This window comes from Ursus americanus, chromosome 3, assembly GCF_024610735.1.
Source record: "Ursus americanus isolate L20-20 chromosome 3, mUrsAme1.1.p, whole genome shotgun sequence".
NCBI classification, from domain to species: Eukaryota; Metazoa; Chordata; class Mammalia; order Carnivora; family Ursidae; genus Ursus; species Ursus americanus.
In genome coordinates this window covers 63,056,624-63,080,938 of record NC_142129.1, presented here as the reverse complement: position 1 = coordinate 63,080,938, position 24,315 = coordinate 63,056,624, and the positions used below count along the sequence as shown (strand labels likewise).

General features: G+C 35.6%; 1 long non-coding RNA gene across 2 annotated transcripts in view; it reads left to right on the top strand.

Moving 5' to 3' along the window:
• The window catches only part of LOC148110406 (uncharacterized), a 335,550-nt gene that overhangs the window by 173,488 nt on the left and 137,747 nt on the right, over window positions 1-24,315 (top strand). The window lies entirely within an intron of this gene.

The window sequence follows — 24,315 nt, the reverse complement described above, 5'->3', positions numbered from 1 at the left end:
TCTGAGCTTCAGTCACATATATTCAACTGTCTTTTTGGAGATCTCCCCTAGAGTAATTCAAAAAAAACATTAAAAACAGATCATTTGAGCTTTTTACATCTACTGTGAGTTGAAGAACATTCTCAGCAATGAGACTGTCAACATTCCAGAAAATGTCAACATCAGTCTGAAAGTACACAGGGTTATTTTCAAGGACCAAGGAGGAGCTCTGCAGAGGGACTTCCATCATATCAGTGTAGAAGTCAGTCTTCTTAGAATGAAAAGAGGCTACGTTTTGACAAATGGCAGGGAAATAGAAAGGACCTGGCTACTGTTCACACTATCTCTAGTAGTGTATACAACATGAGTAAGGGCATCACAGTGGGCTTCTGTTAAAGGAAGAGATTTATACCACTTCCCATCAACCTTGTTATTTAGAATGGGCCTCTTGTTGAAAATTAGAAATTTCTTGATTGAAAAATACACTCACAGGGTTCAGATGATGCAGGGCATTGCTTATTCAGTATTTCAAGCCCAGAAAGTTGTATTAATTCTTGAAGAAAATGACATTGAACTTGAATCAAATTCAGCTGCTTTGATTCGGCAAGACACAACAGCTAAAAACAAGACTATTAGAAGAAGTTTAGATGGTATCTATACCTCCAAAAGAGGAAAAGTTTAACAGACTGATGAAACCTTAAACCTTATGGTTTAAGAGTTGGCCAATATAGAAACAAAATGCTGGATGATTCCTAGGACCTACTTGTGATATTTTAAAGATACAGTGAAAGACCTCTATTAAAAAAAAAAAAAAACAGCAAAACAAAACACACACACACACACAAAACAAACCAACCAGATCAACTGATTTCCCTGTCCATCTGTAAGATATTTTCCATTTTTGTACTGGCACCATCACTTGCCCAAGACAAAAAAAATCATTCTTAACTACTTTCTAAATTATAATTGCTCAATAAACAAGTTTTCTAGCTTTCTTCCAAAATACATGTCTATTCAATGCATTCTTCTGTGTCTTCCCTGCTACTGCCCCACCAACCCCACCCATCTCTATTCCTAGAACACCCTTCTAATTAGTCTGAGTGCTTTTCCATTTCTTTCTTTTATTTCCCCACAAAACAAATGTTTTTTGAAAGATCACTCATGATCACACTATACTTCTCCATTTAAAATTTCTCAATAGCTTTCTTTTGTGCTGGAATAAATCTGAAAAACTCCTTATCCTGATGTATATGATGCTACGTGATTTGACTCTTGTCTTGATTTCTATCCATTATGCTTCCCCTCACTTTTTCTTCAGTTGAATTGTTGTTCTTTGTCTTCTTTGAAGACTTGGAGGTTTTCTAGCCTTACAGTCTTTGTATCCACTCTCAGCTCTGCCTGGACCACTTTCCCATGATTCTTCTGATTCTTTGGATCTCAGGTGAAGTGTCACAAACTGAGAGAGGTGTTTCCTGACCATCCTGTCTGGAAGTTTTCCCACTTTGAACTTCTGTTTTCCCTCTCTAGACATCTGCTTATTTCTCCTACAGTACTTCCCATAGCCTTTGGGTATCTTGTTTATCCATGTGTTTCATTGCTTATTTTGTGTCTCACCAATTTCTCATAGTTTGTCACTGAAACACAACTGCCTGTCACATTAGATTATTAATAAATAATTTTTGAATGAATGGGTGAATATACTATTTCCCTTCCTTGAGGAAGCTATAATTCACTTTCAGAGTTTATAAATCCATTAGTTTTCACATAGAGTCAATTGATATTTTGATTACAGGTGATAATTGCCTTCTTAACACTTTCATATATCCTACTTTTAGCATGAAAGAATTCTGTTTTAAGCAATTTCTAGAGCCCTTTGGTATATCAAACTTCTACTCCCCCCCCTTTGGTCTTCTTTCTCCCTGAATAATTCCAATGGATATTTATAGGGAAAACACTTAGCTGGATACCCCCAGCTGTTTCTCATTTTCACTCAGGTTCTTACCTCTAGGTAGATGCTTTTCCTGTTTTAACCACCTCTGAACAATTTTAACACCGCACAAATCAAAATGCAAATTTTCAAAGCCAAAGAGGTTTCTTTATCCTCCCTCCACCATTTGCACAGCCTGTCTACATAAATTTGTAGAAGGTAGTAAAGATAAGACAAAAAATGAGTTTGAGTCAGGGGGAACAGTGTTTAATCCAGAAAGCTCATCTCAAGTGACTAAAATCACAGCCATGAGTCAGTGTGTTTATTAAGATGCTGCATAGCCAGCTGAAATAGATCATATTTTTATATCACCACCCCATGCCTTTGGCAAATAAACATGACTATAGCCACTCAATTTTAATTTTAGAGATGCCATTTCCAAACTTTCAGTGATCTTTAACACAAATTCCAGAATCCCACAGAAAGACATGATCAGAGTCATATCATGTTATATCACAGATTTCTACAATAAAAGTCATTAAAACTAAATTGTCTTTGGATATTTAGTGAATTGATGCCTAACATATCTACTTGGCTATCCTTTTGTATCATAGAGAATATTAGTAACATTTCCTTTTGGATTCTGCACCAGTCTGGTGGGCCAAGTAGGCGGTCAGAGCTCACTGTTGGTTAATATACTGGCGCATATTAAACTTCCCTAGAGTTAGAAGACATGCTTACTTTCACTATCTCATTTAACCTTTGATCCATCAACAGGCACTCAAGGGCATAAAGACCTTGTATTAGTCAGGGTGCTCCAGAGAAATAAAACCAATTGTGTGTGTGTGTGTGTGTGTGTGTGTGTGTGTGTGTGTGTGCATAATTGAATATAATATATAATGACATATGTAATTGAACATAGTATTGAATATTATTATTGAATATATATCAAATAATGTAATGTTGAATATATTATGTATTTATTGAGACCTTGGCCTCAGGAAAGGGAAGAGCAAATTGTAAACCGAGGAGAATGAAAATGAAAATAGCCATTCCCATTGCCAGAGGGGAGCTGGTTAGGGAAGACAGAAAGTGAAGGATAAAACCATTCTCCTCGTCCTTCCCTTCTCTCCTGCTGTGTCTACAACATCATAATTCTAGCAATACAAATACCAGATAAATTTTTAGGAGTTCTAAAACAAGAATGTTTGTTTCTCACTTTCCTAGCTACATATTAGAAAAATTTCAAGGTTCCCTTAGAGGGAGTGCCATTTACAACATGTGGCCACCCAGGTGTTATCTAAGGCAGTAGCATAACCACTTGAAAAAGGGCAAAAACAGACTCCCCATTTTCTATAGGACTTTCTAGTTTTCCTTTAAGCCTTAGAGAAGGAGGCGGCAGATAGCTGGGATATGGTCTGACTCACCACCTCACACCAAAGAATATCGAGCTTGGTAAAAGAACTTAGATAAGGGGAAAAAAGGGGAGCTGTGATGCCTCTGTGGTATCCACAGTGCCATGAGGGTGCAGAGAGGGTGCCCAGTTGGGGTCTGAAGCCCACTGAATGTACCACGTGTCAGAGTATTAGCCTGCCTAGCTAGGGAAGAGTATCATTAGCCTGACAAGTCAGGAAATAGGTTATAGGTTTCACTCACTATAAACATCAGCAGCTGTTGTCAGCTGGGCATTAGAGCAAGAGATACTGCACTGGAGCCCAGGATATTTCACAAGAACATATACACAGGAAAATTAAAGTCAGAGTAATGGACAATATCATCTCTGCAGAGTATGTACTGTGAGGAAAGGGAGGCATAGAAGAGAGTTCTTAAATTTGAATCAAGGGTACCAAAAAAAAAAAGTATTCTGAGTAAGGAGTGTCCAACTGTATTGACTGCTACTGAGTAATGATGAAAAATCTCCATTGGACTTGGAATTTGGAAGTTATTTGTGACCACAATAAAAACAGACTTTACGAAGGAATTAATCAAAGACAGAGTGCAGTAGCTGTTGAGTAACAGAAAGTGAAGAATGGATAAGGAAGTAGAGACAGCAGCTCTAGTCATTTCAATAAATGGGGCAGTGAATGGGAGAGATCAGGTAATTCTTGGAGAAGAAAGTAGGGTAAGACAAGGTTGTTTTTTGTTTGTTTTAAGGCAGAATCCTGAGCATATTACATTGTTTGGGGGAAGAAACCAGAACATTGAGAGAGTAGGTATTCCCCGTAGACTCTGAGATGAGCTGGAAACCTATCATGGCCTTTATTTTGCAAATAAGAAACTTGAGACTTTACACTAACTGGCTTGTTGAAGGTCACAGAGCTGGATGATCCATCTGGGCAAGAAGCAAGGCATTTTTATTTAGTCTTTTTCTTTATTTTTTTTTCCATTATATTGAATATCTTCTTATGTATTATACTGAATATCTTCATATGCACACTGGTGGATGCTGTGACTGCTTAAATGACCTCTAACACTCCATTCCACTTACACTGAATTCATACTACTGAGGATTCCAAAGTAACACCTGAAGTTTTCCTGATCTTTCCGTATGAGGGAGTCATAGTTGTAACTCTTGTTGCTGTTTGTGAATTTCTTGGTTCTGTTTTTTTCTGAGCAGGGAGAGCTGCAGTTTTGTCCTTTCTAATCCTGGGGGAAAGCAAGAGAGGATGCTCAAATGAGGGAAGATAAAACACTTGTAGTCTTGGACAGTGGGTAAAAGGTGATGAATGACTTTTCCAGTTCTTGGTGCTCGGTCAACTAAAGAGCAAAATTCTTGACCCTTTTCATGAGTTTGAAGGAAACTACAGTGGTCTTTTTGAAATGTAAGGGAATTGGAAGGAAAATGGGGATGACATTATTGGTACTAATTAATATAAACTAATAAGACCTAACCATAAGTCCTGGCCTTGTGCCAGGCACATTAGGGTGATAGCACCTAAATACTGGATCTTACAATTTTCTTAGGTACAATATGTTTCCCTTATAGGAGTAGAGACTAACTGTTGCAAGATCCCCACTCTACCACTTATCCGTTATGTGACTTTTGGTTGGTTATTTGTGCTTCAGGCTCCTTATCCATGAAATTTGAATGGTGATGATAAACCCTTTTTCATGGGGTTGTTATTAGGAGCAAATAAGTTAACATTTATAAGAGTTTAAAATATCAAAATGAGCAATATCTAAGTGTTTGTAAAACAAAATAAATATCTGATTTTAAAGCACATATTCTTTCCATTCTGCCAGCCCAGAACTACATATCAATTTCCTGACTCTCCTGTTGAAACTGGTATAGTATTTTCCTAGAGCAAAGTAAGCAATTATAATTCTTGTAATAGTATAATTCAAATAAATCATAGATTAAATACAATTTTGTGGACTATCTAAAAAACTAATGACCTTGCATCATAGTAGGACCTGGAGTATATTTTCTTATAGAAGCAAAAACAAGTATCAAAGAAATCTTTCTTGTGGAATGGGTTGGAGATTGCTTGTTGATGACGTACAGGAAATGGGAAAAAAAGATAATACCTTTCAGTGAGTTCCCAGTGAGATAGGTTCTCCATTCCTATTCACCTGGTTCAGTTCAGTTATTAATAACTGGAAATACACCTAGGAACCACAGCAGAAGATTATCTGAATGTTCAAGTGAAAGAACAGGAATGGAAGGGCTGACCTCTGCTCTGTGAAATTTTACACTCTAGTCTTCACTGAATTGTATGTTCTGTGGTTTTCGAGTAACTACAGTCATTTGAACTTGCATTAGACTATCATTTTGGTGGAGTTATTTTGCTGGTTTGTTTTGTTTTGTTTGAACTGCTGACAACATCTATTTTCCATAAAACCCAGAGATTCTGCTTCAGCCAAGTTTGTACGTGTCTTTTACTACTCCTGTTTTCCTTACCAGTTGAGTTCTTACATGCGAAAATGCTTTGAAAAATAAAAAGCACTATAAAACGTAATATTTACTTTTATTATACTGTTGTTCCTTTCTATGTTTAAAAACTCTACTGGGATAAGAGGTACTGCGTTTACTCTGAATTACTCTGAAAGTAGGAATCAGCTTGAGAAATAACTGAACCTTGAGAAATGGGACGGTTTTCCTGCTTCTGAACTATCTGTTTCAACTGAGGTTACTAAGAAGGTCAGGATAAGAGGGAAGAAAGAAGAAACTGTTTAAGATAAGCAGAAATTCAAATAAATGAAGTATGCTTTTATCTTCTAGAAAATCTCTGAAATGCCCAACACATGTTCAATGACTCCTAATAATAATTCCTAAATGTCTGATTTGGTAGCATATAGATGAGTTAAACATACATCATTTTTTTCGCTGACATACTGAATAGAATAATTTCATTAAAAATAAATTCCATAATATATAAATTTTATGCATCGTTGCCCAAGAATAAGAACACATTAACAACTTTAATGAATTAGTCATATTCATGAATTAGTTTCAGAAATCTATGTATTTTAAGTTTCTGCACATATGCATTCTCTTCAAACAAAATATAGTGAGCTCTAAACAGTTTACTGTGTACATGGGTATACTCGGGGTGAATTAGGGCAGTGTGTTGTAAACTTCTGTTTATGCTTCTAGTTTATATTCTATCCTGAGGGGGAGAGTGATGTAGGGGTATTTATTTCCCAGAGTGTCTCTCTGTTGGTATGTGATCAGTTGACTGTGCCCCTAAAAGAAAGGCTGACTTCCATCAGGAGGCCCTCTCCTCATAGCTGTACTCTTTAGGTTCCAGTAATATCTTGCTCCCATTGCTTCTTTAGATTTATATGATAGTACTTTTTTCTATTATTACTTGCCTCAGTGTATTACACTATTTATCAATAATGTCTTTACACCTTGACACACTCTTGGAAATAATCCTTTTAGTAAAACCTCAGATTACCCCATTTAAATGATCTGTCTGTTTCCTGACTGATCTGTTTTTTGTGTAATGAATGGATTCCCCAGAGTACTGAGTTTTGGTGTACAGTCTTTAATGCCACATCTTCTTTTGCCTGCTTTATTACAGTAGCCTCCTATTGGTCTCCCTGCTTCTACCCTTGTTCCACTAAAGTCTATCTTCAACAGAGAAATCAGAGTGATCTTGTTAAAATGTAAGAAAGATCAGATCATATCTCTGCTCAAAGCTCTTGCAGGGCTTCAAATCTAAAAGTTCAAGACATCTCCTTCGCCTCAGAACCCTGACATTCTTCCTCAGTCCATGGCTCTCTTACCCCTCCTCTAATCTCCCTTCCTAGCCATTCTGTCATGTACTCCCCTGCTCTAGACTATCCCTGTTCCTTAAGGACACCAGGCATTCTCCCCATAGAGGATTTCAGCACTCGCTATTTCTACTGCCAGTTATGTTCTTCTTCCTTGTGGCTTCTTCACTCACCAATCAAATTTTAGCATCTAAATTTGGGCTTTCCTGAACACTCTATTTAAATGAAATGCTATCCTGCCTTACACTTCCTCACACAGTATATTATTTTTTTCTCCGAAGAACTTATAACCAATTAACATATTTATCTCATCTTTCCCTTAAAAATACATAAAAATTGGTTTATTTTCGTTTGTCCCTGTACTCTGAATGCCTGTAACAGTGCCTTAGAATTAGTAGGAACTTACTACATAGTGACTGAATGAATGAATGGGTATAGATTACTCTCTGGAATTCAGTCACTTTTTATTCAGGTCACAGTGATTTCAATTGTAGCATAATAGTGATTAAGCTAATCAAATCAATCATCTAAGAAATTATTGAAATTAACAGTTCTATGCTGAAGATTTTAGTGCTCTTGATACTTACATCTTTTTAATATACACAAATAGGCAAATTACAAGTCTTAATTTACTCTTAAATCAACAGTTGAAGATAATGTAAGCCAAGTGAATCAGTAGACCTAGATTTCTGAACTAGCTGTACTAATAACTTATATTGCATAACCTAAAGCAGAGTCACTTTAATTTCTCTGTGTTCCAGTTTTCTTAGCTGTAAAAAGTAGGGAGGTTTAGATGATTCCTAAGTTTTATTCTTCCTTTGAAATTCTGAGAGGTGGTTATATAAAATATCTTTTGAATATATGTTTATATATTTTAAAGTGTCACCTAAAATTATAGTGTAGTCAATGCTAAGTATTACCGGTAAGTGACATCTATAGGAAGCACATAGAACTTGTCTTTTATCTTCTTTGTTAACAATATATCACTAAATCCCTTTTGGGAAGATAAAAATAGATAAAATATTCAGAAGACCAGTGATCTCAGATAACTATTGATTGGGACCAAATTATTATTTTAACTATTTTCACTAGTATAATGAGAATATATTGAAATGCATGTGAATTATGTCATGACAGACAAAATATGTCAGAATTTCAGATTATATTGCAATAAATATTTTTGTCTTTTGTATTTCTAGAAAATTATTGATTACCATCTACAGATTTTCAAGTCTAAGCAAAGAGTTTAAATGATCTTAAGTGAGTAGTTTAAGCTGAAGATGAACCTTTTATATTTGACATATTTTTAACCTTTAGGATTCAAACTTGACTCCTGAGAAACTCATGCAAAATTTATAGAAGTCTCCAGATGGTTCTCTTTATCTATTTATGGATCTGAAAATATGACGCCACAAATTTCTAAATTTTTCTCAGTGCCGGTATTGTGCCAACACAGCAAAAATCAGATGCTATTTATCACTTTTGAATTTTCACCACTAGGAATGTTATTAATTTTAATGAAAAAAATCCTTTACACCTTGCATGGAGTTGACCTTTTGAGCTCTCAGACAAAATGTACCATATAACCATAAGGTGGTATTATTGTTATTTGGAAATGAAATAGAATTTCTTATCCTTTTGTAATAGCATGATGGACAAAAGTATTTGTATCTCCTGTAATTTTTTTCTCTGTGAAAAATGTTAAGTCCAATATTCGCTTTGGGAATAAATATTTTCTATATATTTATATGCACATTTTCTTTGAAATTACTGGTAAGTGAAAACAAGTGAAAATACACAATTATTTGCATGCTTCCAGCATGCTTTTCTTACATTCATTGTCTTATCTGTTTCAATTGTTTTCAATAAAATCTGAACTAAAATCATTAGTTATTAATATACCCAACCCTATAAATGTCTTTTATCCTCCTACAGAATAATTTTCTTATCCTTCAGCAATTCATCTTGATTAGGAAACTGAAACAAATTCTCAAGTGAGTAAAAGATACAGTGTGTGCTTGTCAGACATTTGGACAGTGGAAAATTCTTTTGTTTGGAAAACAAAGAACTCACAATTTGTAGCCTCTTATAGCTTGATGATATTTGTTTCCATCATGCCATTTTACTTATTGCACAATACATAAGAGAATGCTTTCTACTGGCTTCTGACATGGTCTCATAGCGGGCACTGTTCAAAGAAAAGGCTCTCTACATGCATCACAATTTCTTCCTTGCTGTTGCCGTTTCGTATGCACTTAGATGATACATCCATCCTTGTTAGGAACCACTCTTCCTTATGGACAGAGTATTCCCAACAATCAATCAAGCCAGTTCTTCTTTTGGATTTAAAATATCCTCACAACATTCATTCTCACCGTTTCTCTTTCTGTGGTTCCCAATTAACACCATCTTTGCTCTTCTGTTTGTTTTGTTTAGAATAAGTGGCTCCTACCTTTATTTATGCCAATAGAATGTAACAGACTTTATGGGTAGGAGGAAGCAGCTGGTACAAAAGGCCACATTAGGAGAGAGCATTGCCAAATACTGGATTTAAAAATAAATAGAATCCTCAAAGAGCAGCTCTATAAAAAAAAAAAAAAAGTATGTATTATTATTGCTAGTAACATAGACAATGACTATTTCATACTTATAGTCGTCTACCATTCAATATTTATAAAGCACATTTCTGCTTTTCATGAAGCTTAATATTCTAGGACTATCATTTTTATAATTTCACAAGAGCCTCCTCAAAGAAAGTACATTGCAAGTTAGAAAATAACCTGAAAAGGGAACGATGACACATGCATTTGAGAGATTGTGTGATATAGTGGAGTACAGGTAATTAAGGGATAGCAGACGTGGGTTGCATTTTGCTGTCTGTCACTTGCTACATTTGTGACTGAGCAAATTCTGTGGTCCCTGTGTTCTTTAATTTTCATATCTAGCAGTGAAAGAAATGGCTGTTTTGCTCCACCTTTTATGTTATTTGAGAATTTATTGATAATGTTTGTGAAAGCACTTCAAAAGATAAAATGTTTTAAAATATTATCTTTGAACATCATTTTAAACTCTGTATTCCTGTTTGTAGACCACCACGAAATCACTTTCTTTTCTCTCCACACATATGTAAACATTGCTTCCCCTTTTATAAGAATATAAAGAGTTGAAAACTCCTCCTCATGGGCCTCCATAATTCCAGGTTCTCTCTCCTTTTATCTATTGATTTTTGTTGTTATTATCAGATTTTATGTCAACTGTCTGTTGTCACTTTTAAAAATCCCTAAATGATAGTGTCACCAATAATTCATAACAAAGCTACAGATGCTTGGCTGTCAATTTCAAGATGGTCACACCAATTCCACTATATTTTAATGCACGTGTCTCAAAATAGCCCTTTCTAAAGCTTGTGATCCACTAGGTTGAGGCCTAATGCTCATTTCCTATGCAAAGATACTTTTTTTTTTTTTTACTTCTTTAATTTTTGACTCAAATTATCCGTGGATAGGCCAGTTCCTTGTAATAGCTCCATTTTCCTGATCACTAACTTTAGATGACATCACATCTTGTTTCTGGACTACAGCACCTACTACTACTACTATTTGTTACTACTCAGTGTCTTATTTTCTTATCTATAAAACAGGGATGGTAATAATAGCAACTTTTTAAATTTGCATTTAGTTAGTAAGCAAAAAACAATGTACATAAATTTTTTTGAAGGAAGGAGCCATATGGTATTTCATGTATATTTGTATATTCCCTATAATATTTAACACTAAAGCGGTTTCCTGCCTATGTACATAGTGTTTATTCTTCGAGTACAATGAGTGCCAGAGAGTTCATATATTAATATATTCATGTGCTCATATATAGATATATATATATCTATCTGTATACATGCATATCTATATATGTATATATATATACTTTTTGTTCAGTTTCCTACTTTTTAATAAGCAGTTCAAAAGAACTCTTAGAGGTAGATGTTACTATCCTCATTTCACAGATGAAGAAACTGTGGCTTGAAGAAGTCATAACTTCCTTGGAATTGCTCAGCTGAATAGAGCAGAACAGGATTCCAAACAGAAGTTCTTCTCTCATAAGTAAATGCTGCTTATCCCACTTCATCTACTTACCAGACACTGTTTAGCCAAAGATGATCGGTTGTAATTTAGATTAGCCTCCCATATCTATTCCTCTTTCCCACTCCCAAGCCTGAAAGGAATCCCTTCATCAACTACTTTGATTGGATGAGACAGGAAACTTTTCCCACCTCGGAACCCTGAGCAGAGTATGGCCCTTTCATTCTGCACTCAGAACACGTATGACTTCCTCTGCATTAGAACTAGTGAGCAAATGTCTTTGAAATACTCTTCACCCCATTCAAGCATTATTAACGTTCAATAAGTTTCCTCCTTCATGAATTGAGGAAAGAAGTTAACTCCTTGAGAATGCAAGAATCCCTCCATCTCAGTTTATGTGTTTTAACAATATCAGTGAAATTTTATTATGTTATTGTATTGCGACATAAAACTGGCACCAGTTATGGCAAATGATCACAAATGAAAATTAGGATGACACAGTTGCTTCTTCTGGCCCATGATACTCTTAGTATTTTAGAAGTGAGTATGTTTCCCTAGATTATTAATAAATTATTACATCATAGTACTCAATAGAGTCACATTTTCTAAGATATTTACAAAATATACTTTACAATGTATTTCGGGTGGAAAGTTCTTGCATTCCTGGCTGCCCGTTTCCTGAAACTTAATAGTTATTCACCTTAATCCTGTAAGTTCAATGTTCTGTAAAGTAAATTTACTTCAAATGAAGAATACTTTTCTATAAACATTCATGTGTATCATTTTTCGTTCTCTGGTGAGTTTGACTTTATTGCTCTAAGCAAATACTCCTTGATTTCATTTGTAAAATATTTCTGAAGAAACAAAGATGGCTTTGAACATATTTTCATTTTCCCCCTTTTACTGAGATTATAATGCTTTTGAACAGTTCTCAAATGAATTTCACCTCTCCTTTTTGTCTATTTCAAAGAAAGGAAGGCTTTGAAGAACAGGTTTTTTTTTTTTTCTTTTTTATTACATCTAAAGCTTCTGTTACACATAACTGAAATTTCTATTTAATACTTTGGATTTTCACTGAGAATAGCCTACGCTCAATGGAGATAGAGGGAAACAAACCTATTAGTAATTATTCCTATTCTCCATGGGGGTCATGTCCCAGTCAGCTGTCACCCTCGCTTCTCTGAACACATTGGGATAGAGCAGAGTTCCAATGCAAGTGCAGATTTGGGTGGGTTATGGGGACTATTAGTATGCATAAAGTTGGTGCCATTTACTCTTCATTTTCATGAGTCATAGGTTCATGAAGGAAATACTATGGGGAAAGGATATGGGGGGGGCATGAGAAGCCAAAATCTACTTTACCTCTTCTATGCCCTTCTAAACATACCCGACTAGGGAAACAAGGAGAATGATTTTACTCTTTCAGAGTGGTGATTATCAAAAGCATGAGTCTGCTTCTTCATTCTTCATTTTTATAAGAGAAACTAAAAATGTAAGAACTATTTTTATAGAGTGCAAGACTCATGCTATAACTACCCTATACTTTCTGGGAATAGCTTTCTGTTTTTCCTCTTTAATTAAAAAATGTATTATTCAAGTTCTATCTAAGACTGTGAGTTCCTGTTCAGTGGCAGTTCTACTTAGCATCTTATGTGCTAGCAGAATAAATTAACCAAGCCTTGATTTTAGAAAAGAAAATATGATGGGCTATTGATTTATATTTAAAAAAAAAAGACATTACAAGTTGCATTGGAATAAACCTTATAAATAGGACACTTGGGGCTAAGTTTTAGACCTACTAATTAATTTTAAATTTGAGTTGAATGATGACAGTACTTCACACAAATACATGGCAATGTAAAAGTAAAAGTTTCAATTGTCTTAGTTTTCAATATTTAAATAAATCAAAACTTGCATTCATAAAACTAAAGTACCGAAAATAGATGTTGCAAACCTGTGATACTGGCTACAGACGGGAGACGAAAGACTATAACATTTTAAAGTCATGCCAGGGCCAGTGGCATCTCCCTCTCACATCCATTCTTCTTGTTTCCTGTTATTAAACAAATAAATAAAAATACTCTAATCATGTATCTTCTTGCCAGTAAAATTTTCTTCATTTCCCTATAATGAATAAATAAATTCCAAAACTGGATCATGTGTCCTTGATTTAACTTTTTAGTAATTTTGACTTACTGTTCTCCAAAAACAAAAACAAAAACAAAACATACAGACACAAAACAAAAATCAACCAAAAATCCTTCTCTGTCAAATAGTTCTTTTTGTTATTGCCTGATATTTTCCCTTCGCATTAGCTTTGCTTAAGCCAGAAATGCAGTGTCTTAATACACACTATGTCCTACATAAACACTCCTCATTACATATCGTCAATCAGAGACCACTCTCTTCAAGTGTATGTTCAAATTCAGCCACAAACATGAAGCCATCTGATCATCTCTCCCAGTTCATTCTTCTGAGCACTTGTTTTGTACCATTTCTTGTACTTATCCTATACGACCTAGTATATTTCAGTTTACATATTTACTCAATTATATTTTTAATTCTAGGGAAAAGGGCACCAAGATTTTAACATCTCTGAATTCTTCCAGCACTTAAAGTAAACCCCTCTAGAAAAGATGTGGATCAAAGAATTAATTGCTCTTGAATGCCTCTGAATAGCTTGATTCCACTAATTATAAGTGAAAGATAGTCTCATTATTTTATAATTTATAATTTGTAATGCTTGCATACTATTAAAATCCATTTAGAAATTTAGCCTTTTCAAGAAAAAATTATAGATTAATTTTACTGCCCGTCTCGCTTTATAGTCTACATCTCCACGTATAGTCTACAATACTGTTAACTCTTTTTAAATGACTCTACCACCTCACTTCATTTCTTCACTGACAAACTTTCAATGGATTCCTGTATTTACAAGATTTTCAATTATTTCACCCAACCCTTTCTGTCTTATAACTACTCTTATGCAGCTCTCCTTCTTCTCCACCTCTTACTCTTCTAGCCCAGTTGGGCTCTTCATCTTCACAATATAATTATTTTTACAACAAAGAATAAGACAAGAATGATCCTTACACCATTATTTTTTAACATTGTTCTGAGTTGCCAGCTAATGTAATTAATAAAGAAGAAGAAAAAGGAGACATAGGAATTAGAAAGTCAAATGTAAAATGATCACTATCTGCAAATAATATGATTGTTCATTTGGAAATCCTGAGATAATCAACTGAATTTTTGTGAAAAACAAAGAGAATTCAGTGAGGTAGGCACAGAGTAATATAATTGCCTTCATATACATTGTCTTTTTTTTGGTTATTTTTTATTAAGAGAATAATTGACATAATTCAGGTATACAACATAATGATCTGTTATTTGTACATAGTGCGAAATGATCACAATGAATTTAATTAACATCCATCTTTACCCATAGGCACCAATTTTTTTTCAAGTGGTGACAAATTTTAAGTTCTACTCTTAGGAACTTTCGAATATGCAATATGTATTATTTTTTATTTTGTTTTTTTTAGAGAGAGCATGAGGGGTGGGTAGGGGCAGAGGGAGAGAGAAAATCTTAAGGAGGCTCCACACCCAGCATGGAGTCCAACACAGGGCTCAATCTCATAACCCCAAGATTATGACCTGAACTGAAATCAAGAGTCGGTTGCCCAACTGACTGAGCCACCCAGGCACCCCTGCAGTACAGTATTATTATAATCATTATGCTGTACATTATATTCCAATGACTTATTTATTTTCTAATTGGAAGTTTGTACCTTTTGACACCCTTTACTTATTTCCCCTTCTCCCAAACCCCTGCCTCTAGCCACCACCAGTCTATTTTCTGAGTGCTTTTTTTTTGTTTTGAAACAATAATTTATAAAATATAACAAAAGAAATATTTTTAGAACTTAATTTTTTAAATTTTTATTGTTTTTTGAGTATAGTTGACATACAATGTTACATTAGTTTCAAGTGTGCAACACAGTGATTCATAACTCTGTATATTAAGTTACGCTCACTACACATGTAGCCACCATCTCTTATCATGCAATGGTTTTACAATATCATTGACTATATTCCCTATGCTGTACCTATCATTTCTGTGACTTATTAATTCCATAACTGGAAGTCTGTATCTCCCACTCCCATTCATCCATTTTACCCAGTCCCCAACCCCCACCCTTCACTTTGAAGAAACAACATTTTTTATAATAGCAACAGAATGACTAAAAAAAATAATCAAGACCTAAATGCAGAAAAGTTTAAAACCCTACAGAGATGCATGAAAGGATATTTTGACATATGAAAATCATGTCATGTTCTTGCAAGAAAGACAGGAAGTCATGAAGATGTCAGTTCTCCATGAGTTAATCTACACACTGAATGTGATCTCAATACGAGTACCTGTAGGATAAATTTCTGAAACTGAAAAGGCCGATTTAAAAACATATGTAGAAAAATGAGATGTTTTCCCCAGGGTCGCTGTGGTGCCCTTGCCTGTGTTATGGTTTCACCCCATCCAAGTGAAACTCATCTTCCTGTAAAACCAGGAAGACTCTACCTCTTTCAGGAAACTTTCTCCTCCACTTTCTACTCTTAACTCATAGTACATGTCCTGATTCCTTCACTCTTTATTTGACACTTTCTGCTACTTTTAGGCGTGGGTTCTTGTGACTGTATTTCAATTCTCCACCTAAATATTAAGCCTAGGTACATTGTCTCATGTATTTCTATATATGTCTTAAGTGCCTATCCTGGCATCTGAGTAGGTTTTAGCAATTTGCAGTGGAAACATTTATCCTACTTAATTTTGAGTCGTTTCTTTGCTTTTGTCTTTTAAAATGTCTCACACACATTGGCAGAGTCGATCTTAACCAAATTAAGCCCCAGGTTTAAAATTTGCCACTCTGTTCCAGATGTTCCAAAGTGCTATGTTGGGTAAAATTGGGCCTAGGAAGCTGGGCCTATGGTGTAGAAGTCTGGAGTTCAGACAAGCCTGGCCATTGCATGGAACACTGGGTGCTTATTTTGGTCCTATCTTGTAAGCAGTTACAAACTAGAAGCTTCTTTAATAAAGCCAGGTTCAAGTGGCTCCATGCTGCCTGGTATCATATGGAAGTTAGACAATGAGGAGAGAAGGTAGGAACTGAATGGAAGATATGTAAAACTTAGTGGCAAGGAAGAGCAGAGAAGAGCTGAAAACACAGAAAGGGGAGCCTGGGCAGCCTTGCTCTTGCTTTGGAGTTGAGCGCTGCTCAGTCTCCCATTCAGATCATGTATCAAGAGAGAGCAGAGGCAAAGATCAATTCGTTCATCACATCCTTGTTAGTTTTTAGTCTTGAAGCGTCCTGCAAATATTCTTTCCTTTTGATTTCGTTACTTTTTACTTAATCTGGAGGGTTTAAAATGTTCTAGTCCTGCAACCTAAATGTAAGGTACCCAAGAAAATAGAGAGATATTAACATGTGGCAGTTTTAGAGACTGGGATTTGTGAAATTAGCAGACTTGAATTTGAAATCTGATTTTTGCCACTAGCTGATTGTATGATTGTGGGCTTTACTTAACCTCTCCCATTTTCTCAACAAATAAAGGGAAAAATTGACCTCACTGTGAGAATTAGATGAGATTAGAATCCATTTGTGAAAATGCTGAACACTTTGCCTGACCCATGTATATTAAATAAATATTAGCTTAAAGATGCAACCTTTATTTTTCTAAAGTTCAACACTATTCTAGTTCTCTTAAAAAAAATAATTCCTGATGAAAAATTGTGAGAGCAGGTACCTTGCTTTTACTTGTCCCTAAAATTCATAAAAAATCTTTTTCATTTTTCAGAGCATTATATATAGTAGTAAATTTATTTAAGAGTCAAGAGAAATATTAATATCTCACTTTTTAACTAGAATTTTCATCAGAATTTAAATTTGTAGGTCACCACAACTTCTGAATTACACTCAGCTGAGTTTTAATGTCATTCTTTTCTCATGGCAATGAAATAATGGCAAACGCTTATTCAGGGTGGTGCCTAAAACAAAATGAATAGAATCCTGAAAACTTTCTCTCTTTCAAAATCTGTCATGAATATTAATAGGTGCAGATCATTCTCCAAGCTTCTCAGTTATAGTCCAGATAGTCTTTTGGATGTGGTGTCTGTGGAAAGTCACAGGTGTTTTCTGCAACCCAAGCTCTTCATCTGTATAAAGCAAATAATTAATACCTGATTGCCAAAGCATGATGGGGATCAATTAGATATTTATAAAAGTCTTAATTTTTTTAAAGATTTTATTTATTTATTTGAGGTGCACAGATTGAGCAAGAGAGAGATAGAGCACACACTCGCATGGGGGGGGGGCAGAAGAAGAGAGAGAAGCAGGCTCTCCACTGAGCAGGGAGCCTGATGTGGGGCTCAATCCCAGGACCCCGGTATCATGACCTGAGCTAAAGGCAGATACTTAACTGACTAAGCCATCCCGGCACCCCATAAAAGTCTTTAAAGATACAAAATGCCATAAGGGCTGTTTCTTTGCTTGTTAAATTAGTCACAAAATGTAGAGATTTTCCAGTAAAAGTACTTAAACTATTGGAATATTATTGCTCAATTTCAGTAGATAATTAAAATATGCAATATCTTTATTATGGAATTTTTTATAAGAATGATAGCTCTTTTAATTAGAGGATTGAAGAGAGGTTAAAATCAAATTTCCATTGATCCTTAATGATCACATAGCAGAGGCGTTTCTTTATAAAAATTATTACAAATGAGAAATGAAGGATCCATGAATCTATGTGCATTAGCATCCCCTTTATCTTATCAAAAGAACTTTTGAATGTCTAAAAGAACTGGCCATCGTTTTCCTCACTTCTGACCCTATTTCCAACACTACTTTCCTTTGGACACCTTATTAGTGTTCACTTAATACAAAATTCTTAGCAATTTTAATTATTTGTTTTCCCAGTCCCTAATAGAGGCTCCTGGAGCCAGCACAGTGAAAACAGAAAAAAACAAAACAAACAAACAAACAAACAAAAACATTGTTTGATGCTATAAGAGAGGATGAAGACAGATTTCAGTATACTAGGCAATGGTTGTGCTGCCATGTTCAATGGCCTAAGGAAGTGGGGACATTAGTGAAATGCTTTAGTGGCATATCCGTCACTAGTAATTGTGAATAAAATGTGTGTGGAAGCTGTAGCATTTGAAAGGTTTAGTTTCAGACTTTGAGACATTTTGAATATGGAATACCTTTTTGTTTTACGATGTTACATACCATGAGACTCTGTTGCACATGAATTATGCTAAAAAAGAACTCTGTATTTCATGATATGATACAGAAATAGCAAAGTACTTTTTTTTAGAGCATTCCTGTTGTAGTGCAAACCTAAAGCATCAATAGTGCCCTAATTAGCCAAGCAGAAATCTGAGGAAGAGAGAAAATGTGTGTGTGTGTGTGTGTGTGTGTGTGCGTGCGCGCGTGTGTGTCTGTGTGTTGCACACATTCATGTGGTGAGAAACGTGTTTTGAGGTAGCATTGGGTGTTTTGGGTCAGGTTGATTTGGTTTTAAATCTCAGATCCACCAGTCACATAGTTGAGAGACCTTGGGCAAATAACTGAAATAGTTTCTTGACTAAGATGGAGGTCAAGAGAACATATTATATGTGTCAGTTGTTAGGAAGCCTTGTGTGTATGTTAAAATGATTAACTAAGTGTCTAGTAAGCACAGAGTAAAAACTTTATTATTATATCTTGTTAGCATGGTAGTAAACCTGGGAAGTGTGTAGAAACCTCTTAGAGTTTCTGATGCTTACTCATTTTTCTTTGAGAATCTTTAAGCACAATACTCTTGGAGGAGGTCATCAAGAGGATGTGACCACCAGTTGACCCATGGGCTAGATCTGGGCAATCAAAGGCTCCTCACCCTCTCCCCTGCCCTTGGAGTGTACATTCTGCCCCCTGTTCCCATAGCTGGAACTGTTTCAAGGATGTAGCTTTAAGAGAATAAGAAGTGGTTGAGACCATCTGGACTGAATACATGACTGAACCTTGTTAAGACCTCTATATGAGCTTTTAAGACTCTAGTGGGAGGGTGCAGAACTCTTTTCAGTTGGGGCTACCCAAGATGAGCCTTGTAAGTAATTTCCTTTGTTTCTTAAAACTGCCACCTACCAATCTGGAGTGGCCAGCCTCTTTCTTTAGTCTCTTCTTGCCCTCCATGTACATAGAACAGTTTGCAAACCAACAAATACAAAATGAGGACTTTTAGAAAGTAAAGAAATTATCTCAGGACTAAACCCAAGGCCCACTTTTCAAAGTTTTTTGGAAGTTCTTTTAAAAATTGTTGGACATTTTTTCATTTCTGGCATCTCTGTCACTATTTTATGTTCTTATTGGGTGTGCAAAAGAGAACCATTCTGTCTATTAACTGAACACAGTTCTAAATTCAAGATCCACTTCCAGGAACAATTCCATAGGCCTTATAATTGAGGAATCATATAGATAGATTGCATGTTAAGAAACCTGTGGAGCACAGGTTAAGAGGGCTAGCCTTGGAGCTAGATACTCTCTTCACAGCCAGCTTTTGCCTCCTACTTGATCTGGCCCTTGAGCAAATTACTTAATCTCTCTGTGCCTCAGTTTAGTCACTTTAAAGATAGGAATAATGAAATGTTACCTCACAGGATTTTCTAAAGAGTAAATGAGATTAAAGATATTTTTAAAAAGCTTATAATAGTAGAATGGTTTCAGGCTTATAATAACTGTTCAGCAATCTAACTTATTATTATTGTTACGATGTTGCTCCGTGGTAAGGGTATGCTCAAGTACTATGTTAACAACCGGTTAATTGAATAAAGACACCATATACATTTAAGAGTGATCCTTAATATACTTATATCAATATGTTTATGGATGGAGGAGTAACCAGAATGAAACCATTGGTTGTGCAGTTATGCTTAGTGGGGATATCAGTAACTTCAGTTAATAGTAATACCTAACATTTCTTTAGGGCTTTATAGATTACAAAGTTTTATGTATTATGCTTGGCAATTTGCAGAGAGCTTCACAATTGCTGTGTCATTTAGACTAGGCAACAATCAAGCAACTCTGGTTATTATTTCCATTAAAAAAAAAAAAAGTGAAGCCAAAAGCAGTTAAGCCATCCAACCCTAGTCAAACACTAGTACCAGTTAGTATAAGTCTAATGAAACAAACAAAAAGAGTTATAAGCTACGTAGTGTGCTGCTTTTTCCTCCTTGTTTCCATCCTCTCCCCTTGTCCCCTGCCTCCCCCCCTTTTTCTCCATCCCTTTCCTCCCATTCCCTGTCCCTTCTCTTCTCTGTTATCTCCACTTCTCCTTTCCCTTCCCTCAGTTGTTTATCTTTCTTCTCTAACCCCCTTCCAAAATATGGATTAAACCTGACCATGTGCCTTACACTGAGCAAGATGCTGGTATGAGGTCACGAGATACAGTATGATCCCTCCCTCTTTGGAGATAACATTCTGGTGTCAGAGCCATAAACTGGTAAGCAAGGAAACAAAATTGTAAACCCAATGACTACAGATTTTGATAACTTAAAGAAACAAATGAGGCAAAGTGATAAGGAAATGAGTTGGGAGCGGGGCTACTTTAGGCGGAATGATCAGTTACTCTTCTCTGAGGAAGTGGCATCTCTGAGAGCGGAAGGAAGAGGAGAGTCAAGGAAGAGTCTGGTGAGGTGTGTAGGGGTGTTAGAGGCAGACAGGTATAAGTTCTTTCAGGCCCTGATGTCTTTCCTGATTAAGTACCTGAATTGAATCTGGAGTGCAAACCCTCCAGGGAGCTGAGAGATTTTTTCTTTTCTTTTTTTTTTTTTTTTTTTCCGGGCTGTGCTCATCAGTCTTACCCTGAATGTCTCTGATTACTTTGTTGCGTGGTTCTAGAAGGGCTACCACAGAACGTCTATTCTGGGGGCACCATCAGCTATTACAAGCAGGGCTTATCATCTATTAATTCGCCCCCAAAAGGGTCTCCAAAGTCCTTTTTATGTAACTGCTGTATTCAAGGAGCATTTAAAATTTTTCTGAATGTTTGTAACAAGGAACTATTATTATTTTTTTGCTAGTTTGATCTCTAAAGCTCTTTGTTGTATCACCAATGAGATTCTAACTCAGTGTTGTTGATACTGAAGTCTAGAGTTTTCATTCTAGTCTGATATAGCAAATACAAATCTTTTGAAAAATAATACTGATCTAGACAGGATTAAAAAGAAATCTTATCCCCCAAAGGATATAGTGAAAATAGAGGAGCACAAAGGCCAGCTGTCAAAAAAAACAAAAAAACAAAAAAAACTTTTTTGGCTTTATTCTCCTCCCAAGAGTACAGTGAACAGGTCTTTTCAGTATATATCTACCACGATACTAGTAAGATGCTAAATGAAAACACCTTTAAAATATCTGTATCTGTCAGTAAATCCTCAGGCTTATAAATCTGGTGGATGTGACATGCTCTTATGATGTGACCTGCACCGAGTATTTATTTTGCACCCTGTAAGCCAAGCTCTTTAGTGCCAGGTACAGAACGCCAAAAGATGTCAATATATTACATTTAAGGTTTCCTGCCGCATCTTTGGCATGTCCCATGAGGCATCATCATGTACGTAGGTCTGAATGCAGAGTGATGTAATAAAGCAGGATAAAATATGGCTGCAGAATACAGTGATGGCACTACGGCAGGACTCTTTAGCTTTTTTCATATTGAAAATTCAGCAGGACTATTAAAGTGTAATGGCACAGAACATCTTGTTAAAAAAAAAAGCCACAATCCTGTATGGTATTCTTGTTTATGGATGATATTTATTGCCTTTGTATTCTTATTGTGTGCTTTTGAAGTCAATTGAAATGCAAGGGCTAATGAAACCTCCACCATAACACATTTATTTTTCCCTACCCCAAATGAGTCTACAAGATGTAAATGACTTGCATATATCAACTGCTCAGGTTTTATTGTTTGGGGTTAATTTATTCACTGTAATATTCTTAATGAAAGTAATGACTCTTACACTAGTTTGTATATTCATTCACATACTACAGTTTTATTAAATCATGCTGGGAAAGTTCACAATGAAGGCGCCCTAAAATAAAGTTCTGTGTTAAGTCAAATATATAAATGTAATCCACTTACCAAATATCAACACTATATATTTTTCTATTTGTTGTTCTTCCTAATTTGAGTTTGTCAAAATTTTAAGTTTAGAGCAGTCTAGGATCTAACATATTAGTAATATATTACTATTACAGAATTTTTAAAAATTATCAACTTCTCTTTGACACCCAGAGTTTATTGTGCATTTTATTGATTGTGATGAGTTAAAACATCCACTCCAAATTTATATCCTCAATGTTTACATTTCTGTGAATATTTGAACTTTAGGCAAAAGCAAACATTTTTGTAGAATTATTCAAATTCCAGACTGGGTAAAAACATAAGCTTTTCAATATGTAACTAATTTCAAACTGTATATTAGAAAAATAACAACAATCAGTAAATAGGATTGTTGTGTGATATCATTTGATAAAGTAACCCAAAATATTTTTCTTTATATCTGTTCCTTTTCGTATACCTGATGCCTGGTACTGGTAGGACACCTATAAGGATTTCCCAAAATTTGCTGAGCAAACTACTGATAGTTAACTTCTTGTTACCATCAGTCTCAAGCTGGTCTTGTTATTCCCACTTTCTTCCCTAATTATTTATTTTTAAAAAGATTTTATTTATTTGTCTCAGAGAGAGAGAGAGAGAGAGAGAGCGTGCACAACAGGGGGAGTGGCAGGCAGAGAGAAAAGTTGACTCCCTGCTGAACAAGGAGCCTGACCTGGGGCTGGATCCCAGGACCCTGGGATCATGACCTGAGCTGAAGGCAGACACTTAACCGACTGAGCCACCCAGGCGTCCCCTTCCCTAATTATTTATTATAAATCGCTTCTCTTGAAGAAACTTAGTCTTAAAATTTTAGAATAATCTCCAAATCAACGTCTGTATAGGACCAAGTTCTGTCAATTATATCCTCAAAAGCTATTTCCAAATATGTTCCCTCCTCTCCATCCCTACTACAAACTTCAGTCCTGTGCTTCCATGTTCCCTATTCCAAATAATCTTCAAACTGGCCTTGCCAGTGTCTTCTACCACCAACCAGTCCCTCTATTTATCTCCTAAACTGTAACTCTGATCATGTAACTTCACTGCTCTAAAATTGTAAAGGCTCCTTCTCTACGTAACCTAAATTCCCTAGCCTGGTATGCAAATCTAAGATCTAATGCCAGCCTACCTTCCTCCATCTTTCCCATCACTTCTCATTTATCTTATGCTATGACCAGTCTTGAAATCTCAGCATCCTCAGAATCCATTAGCTGTGATCATTCTCCCAATTTAGACTGCCTTGTTGACCCTTGAGTTCTGTCACTATCGCTGAGGCTCTACTCAGCTTTCTCTGATAAAACTATTGGAAAGTACTCATTTGTTTCTCACAACACATGCCTCTCCGCCAGCAATGATCTGTCCAAATCTCCTTTAGATCTACTAAAGCATTAACAACAAACTGCAAATCATTTCTGTACTTAAAATATTTGCCTTCTACGTTAAAGCCCCTTAAAGGTCAATTTCTTGTTTGTTTCTTCTTCATATCCTTTTATGATGCCCAGCACAAAGCCGTGCACATATGTTCAACAAACATTTGTTGAATTAAATGGAATCAGCCATAAAATACTTTGCATTCTTGAAAACTTTAATTCTCTATCTAATGTCTGCCAAAGAACCCCTGTCGCCTTTAATCTCTATTCAAAGCCTTATTTTCTGACTTACAAGCTATTTTAATTGCTCTTTCTTGAAGCAGAAGAATAAAGGAAGTGGGGAGATGAAGGAGAGAAATGCAAGATGTAGGTGCTATGAAGGCACCCAGTAAAGTTAAATCTTACATGTGATTTGAAGAAGAAAAAAAAATCTGAGACCTGCCAGGTCTCAGAAGGCTGGTGTGTGCTTCCTGCAGCAGAGAATGGTTTTACCCATTATATGAAAAGCATTTATCACATGGTCAGCCTTTCCATTTTAAAGAAAATATGT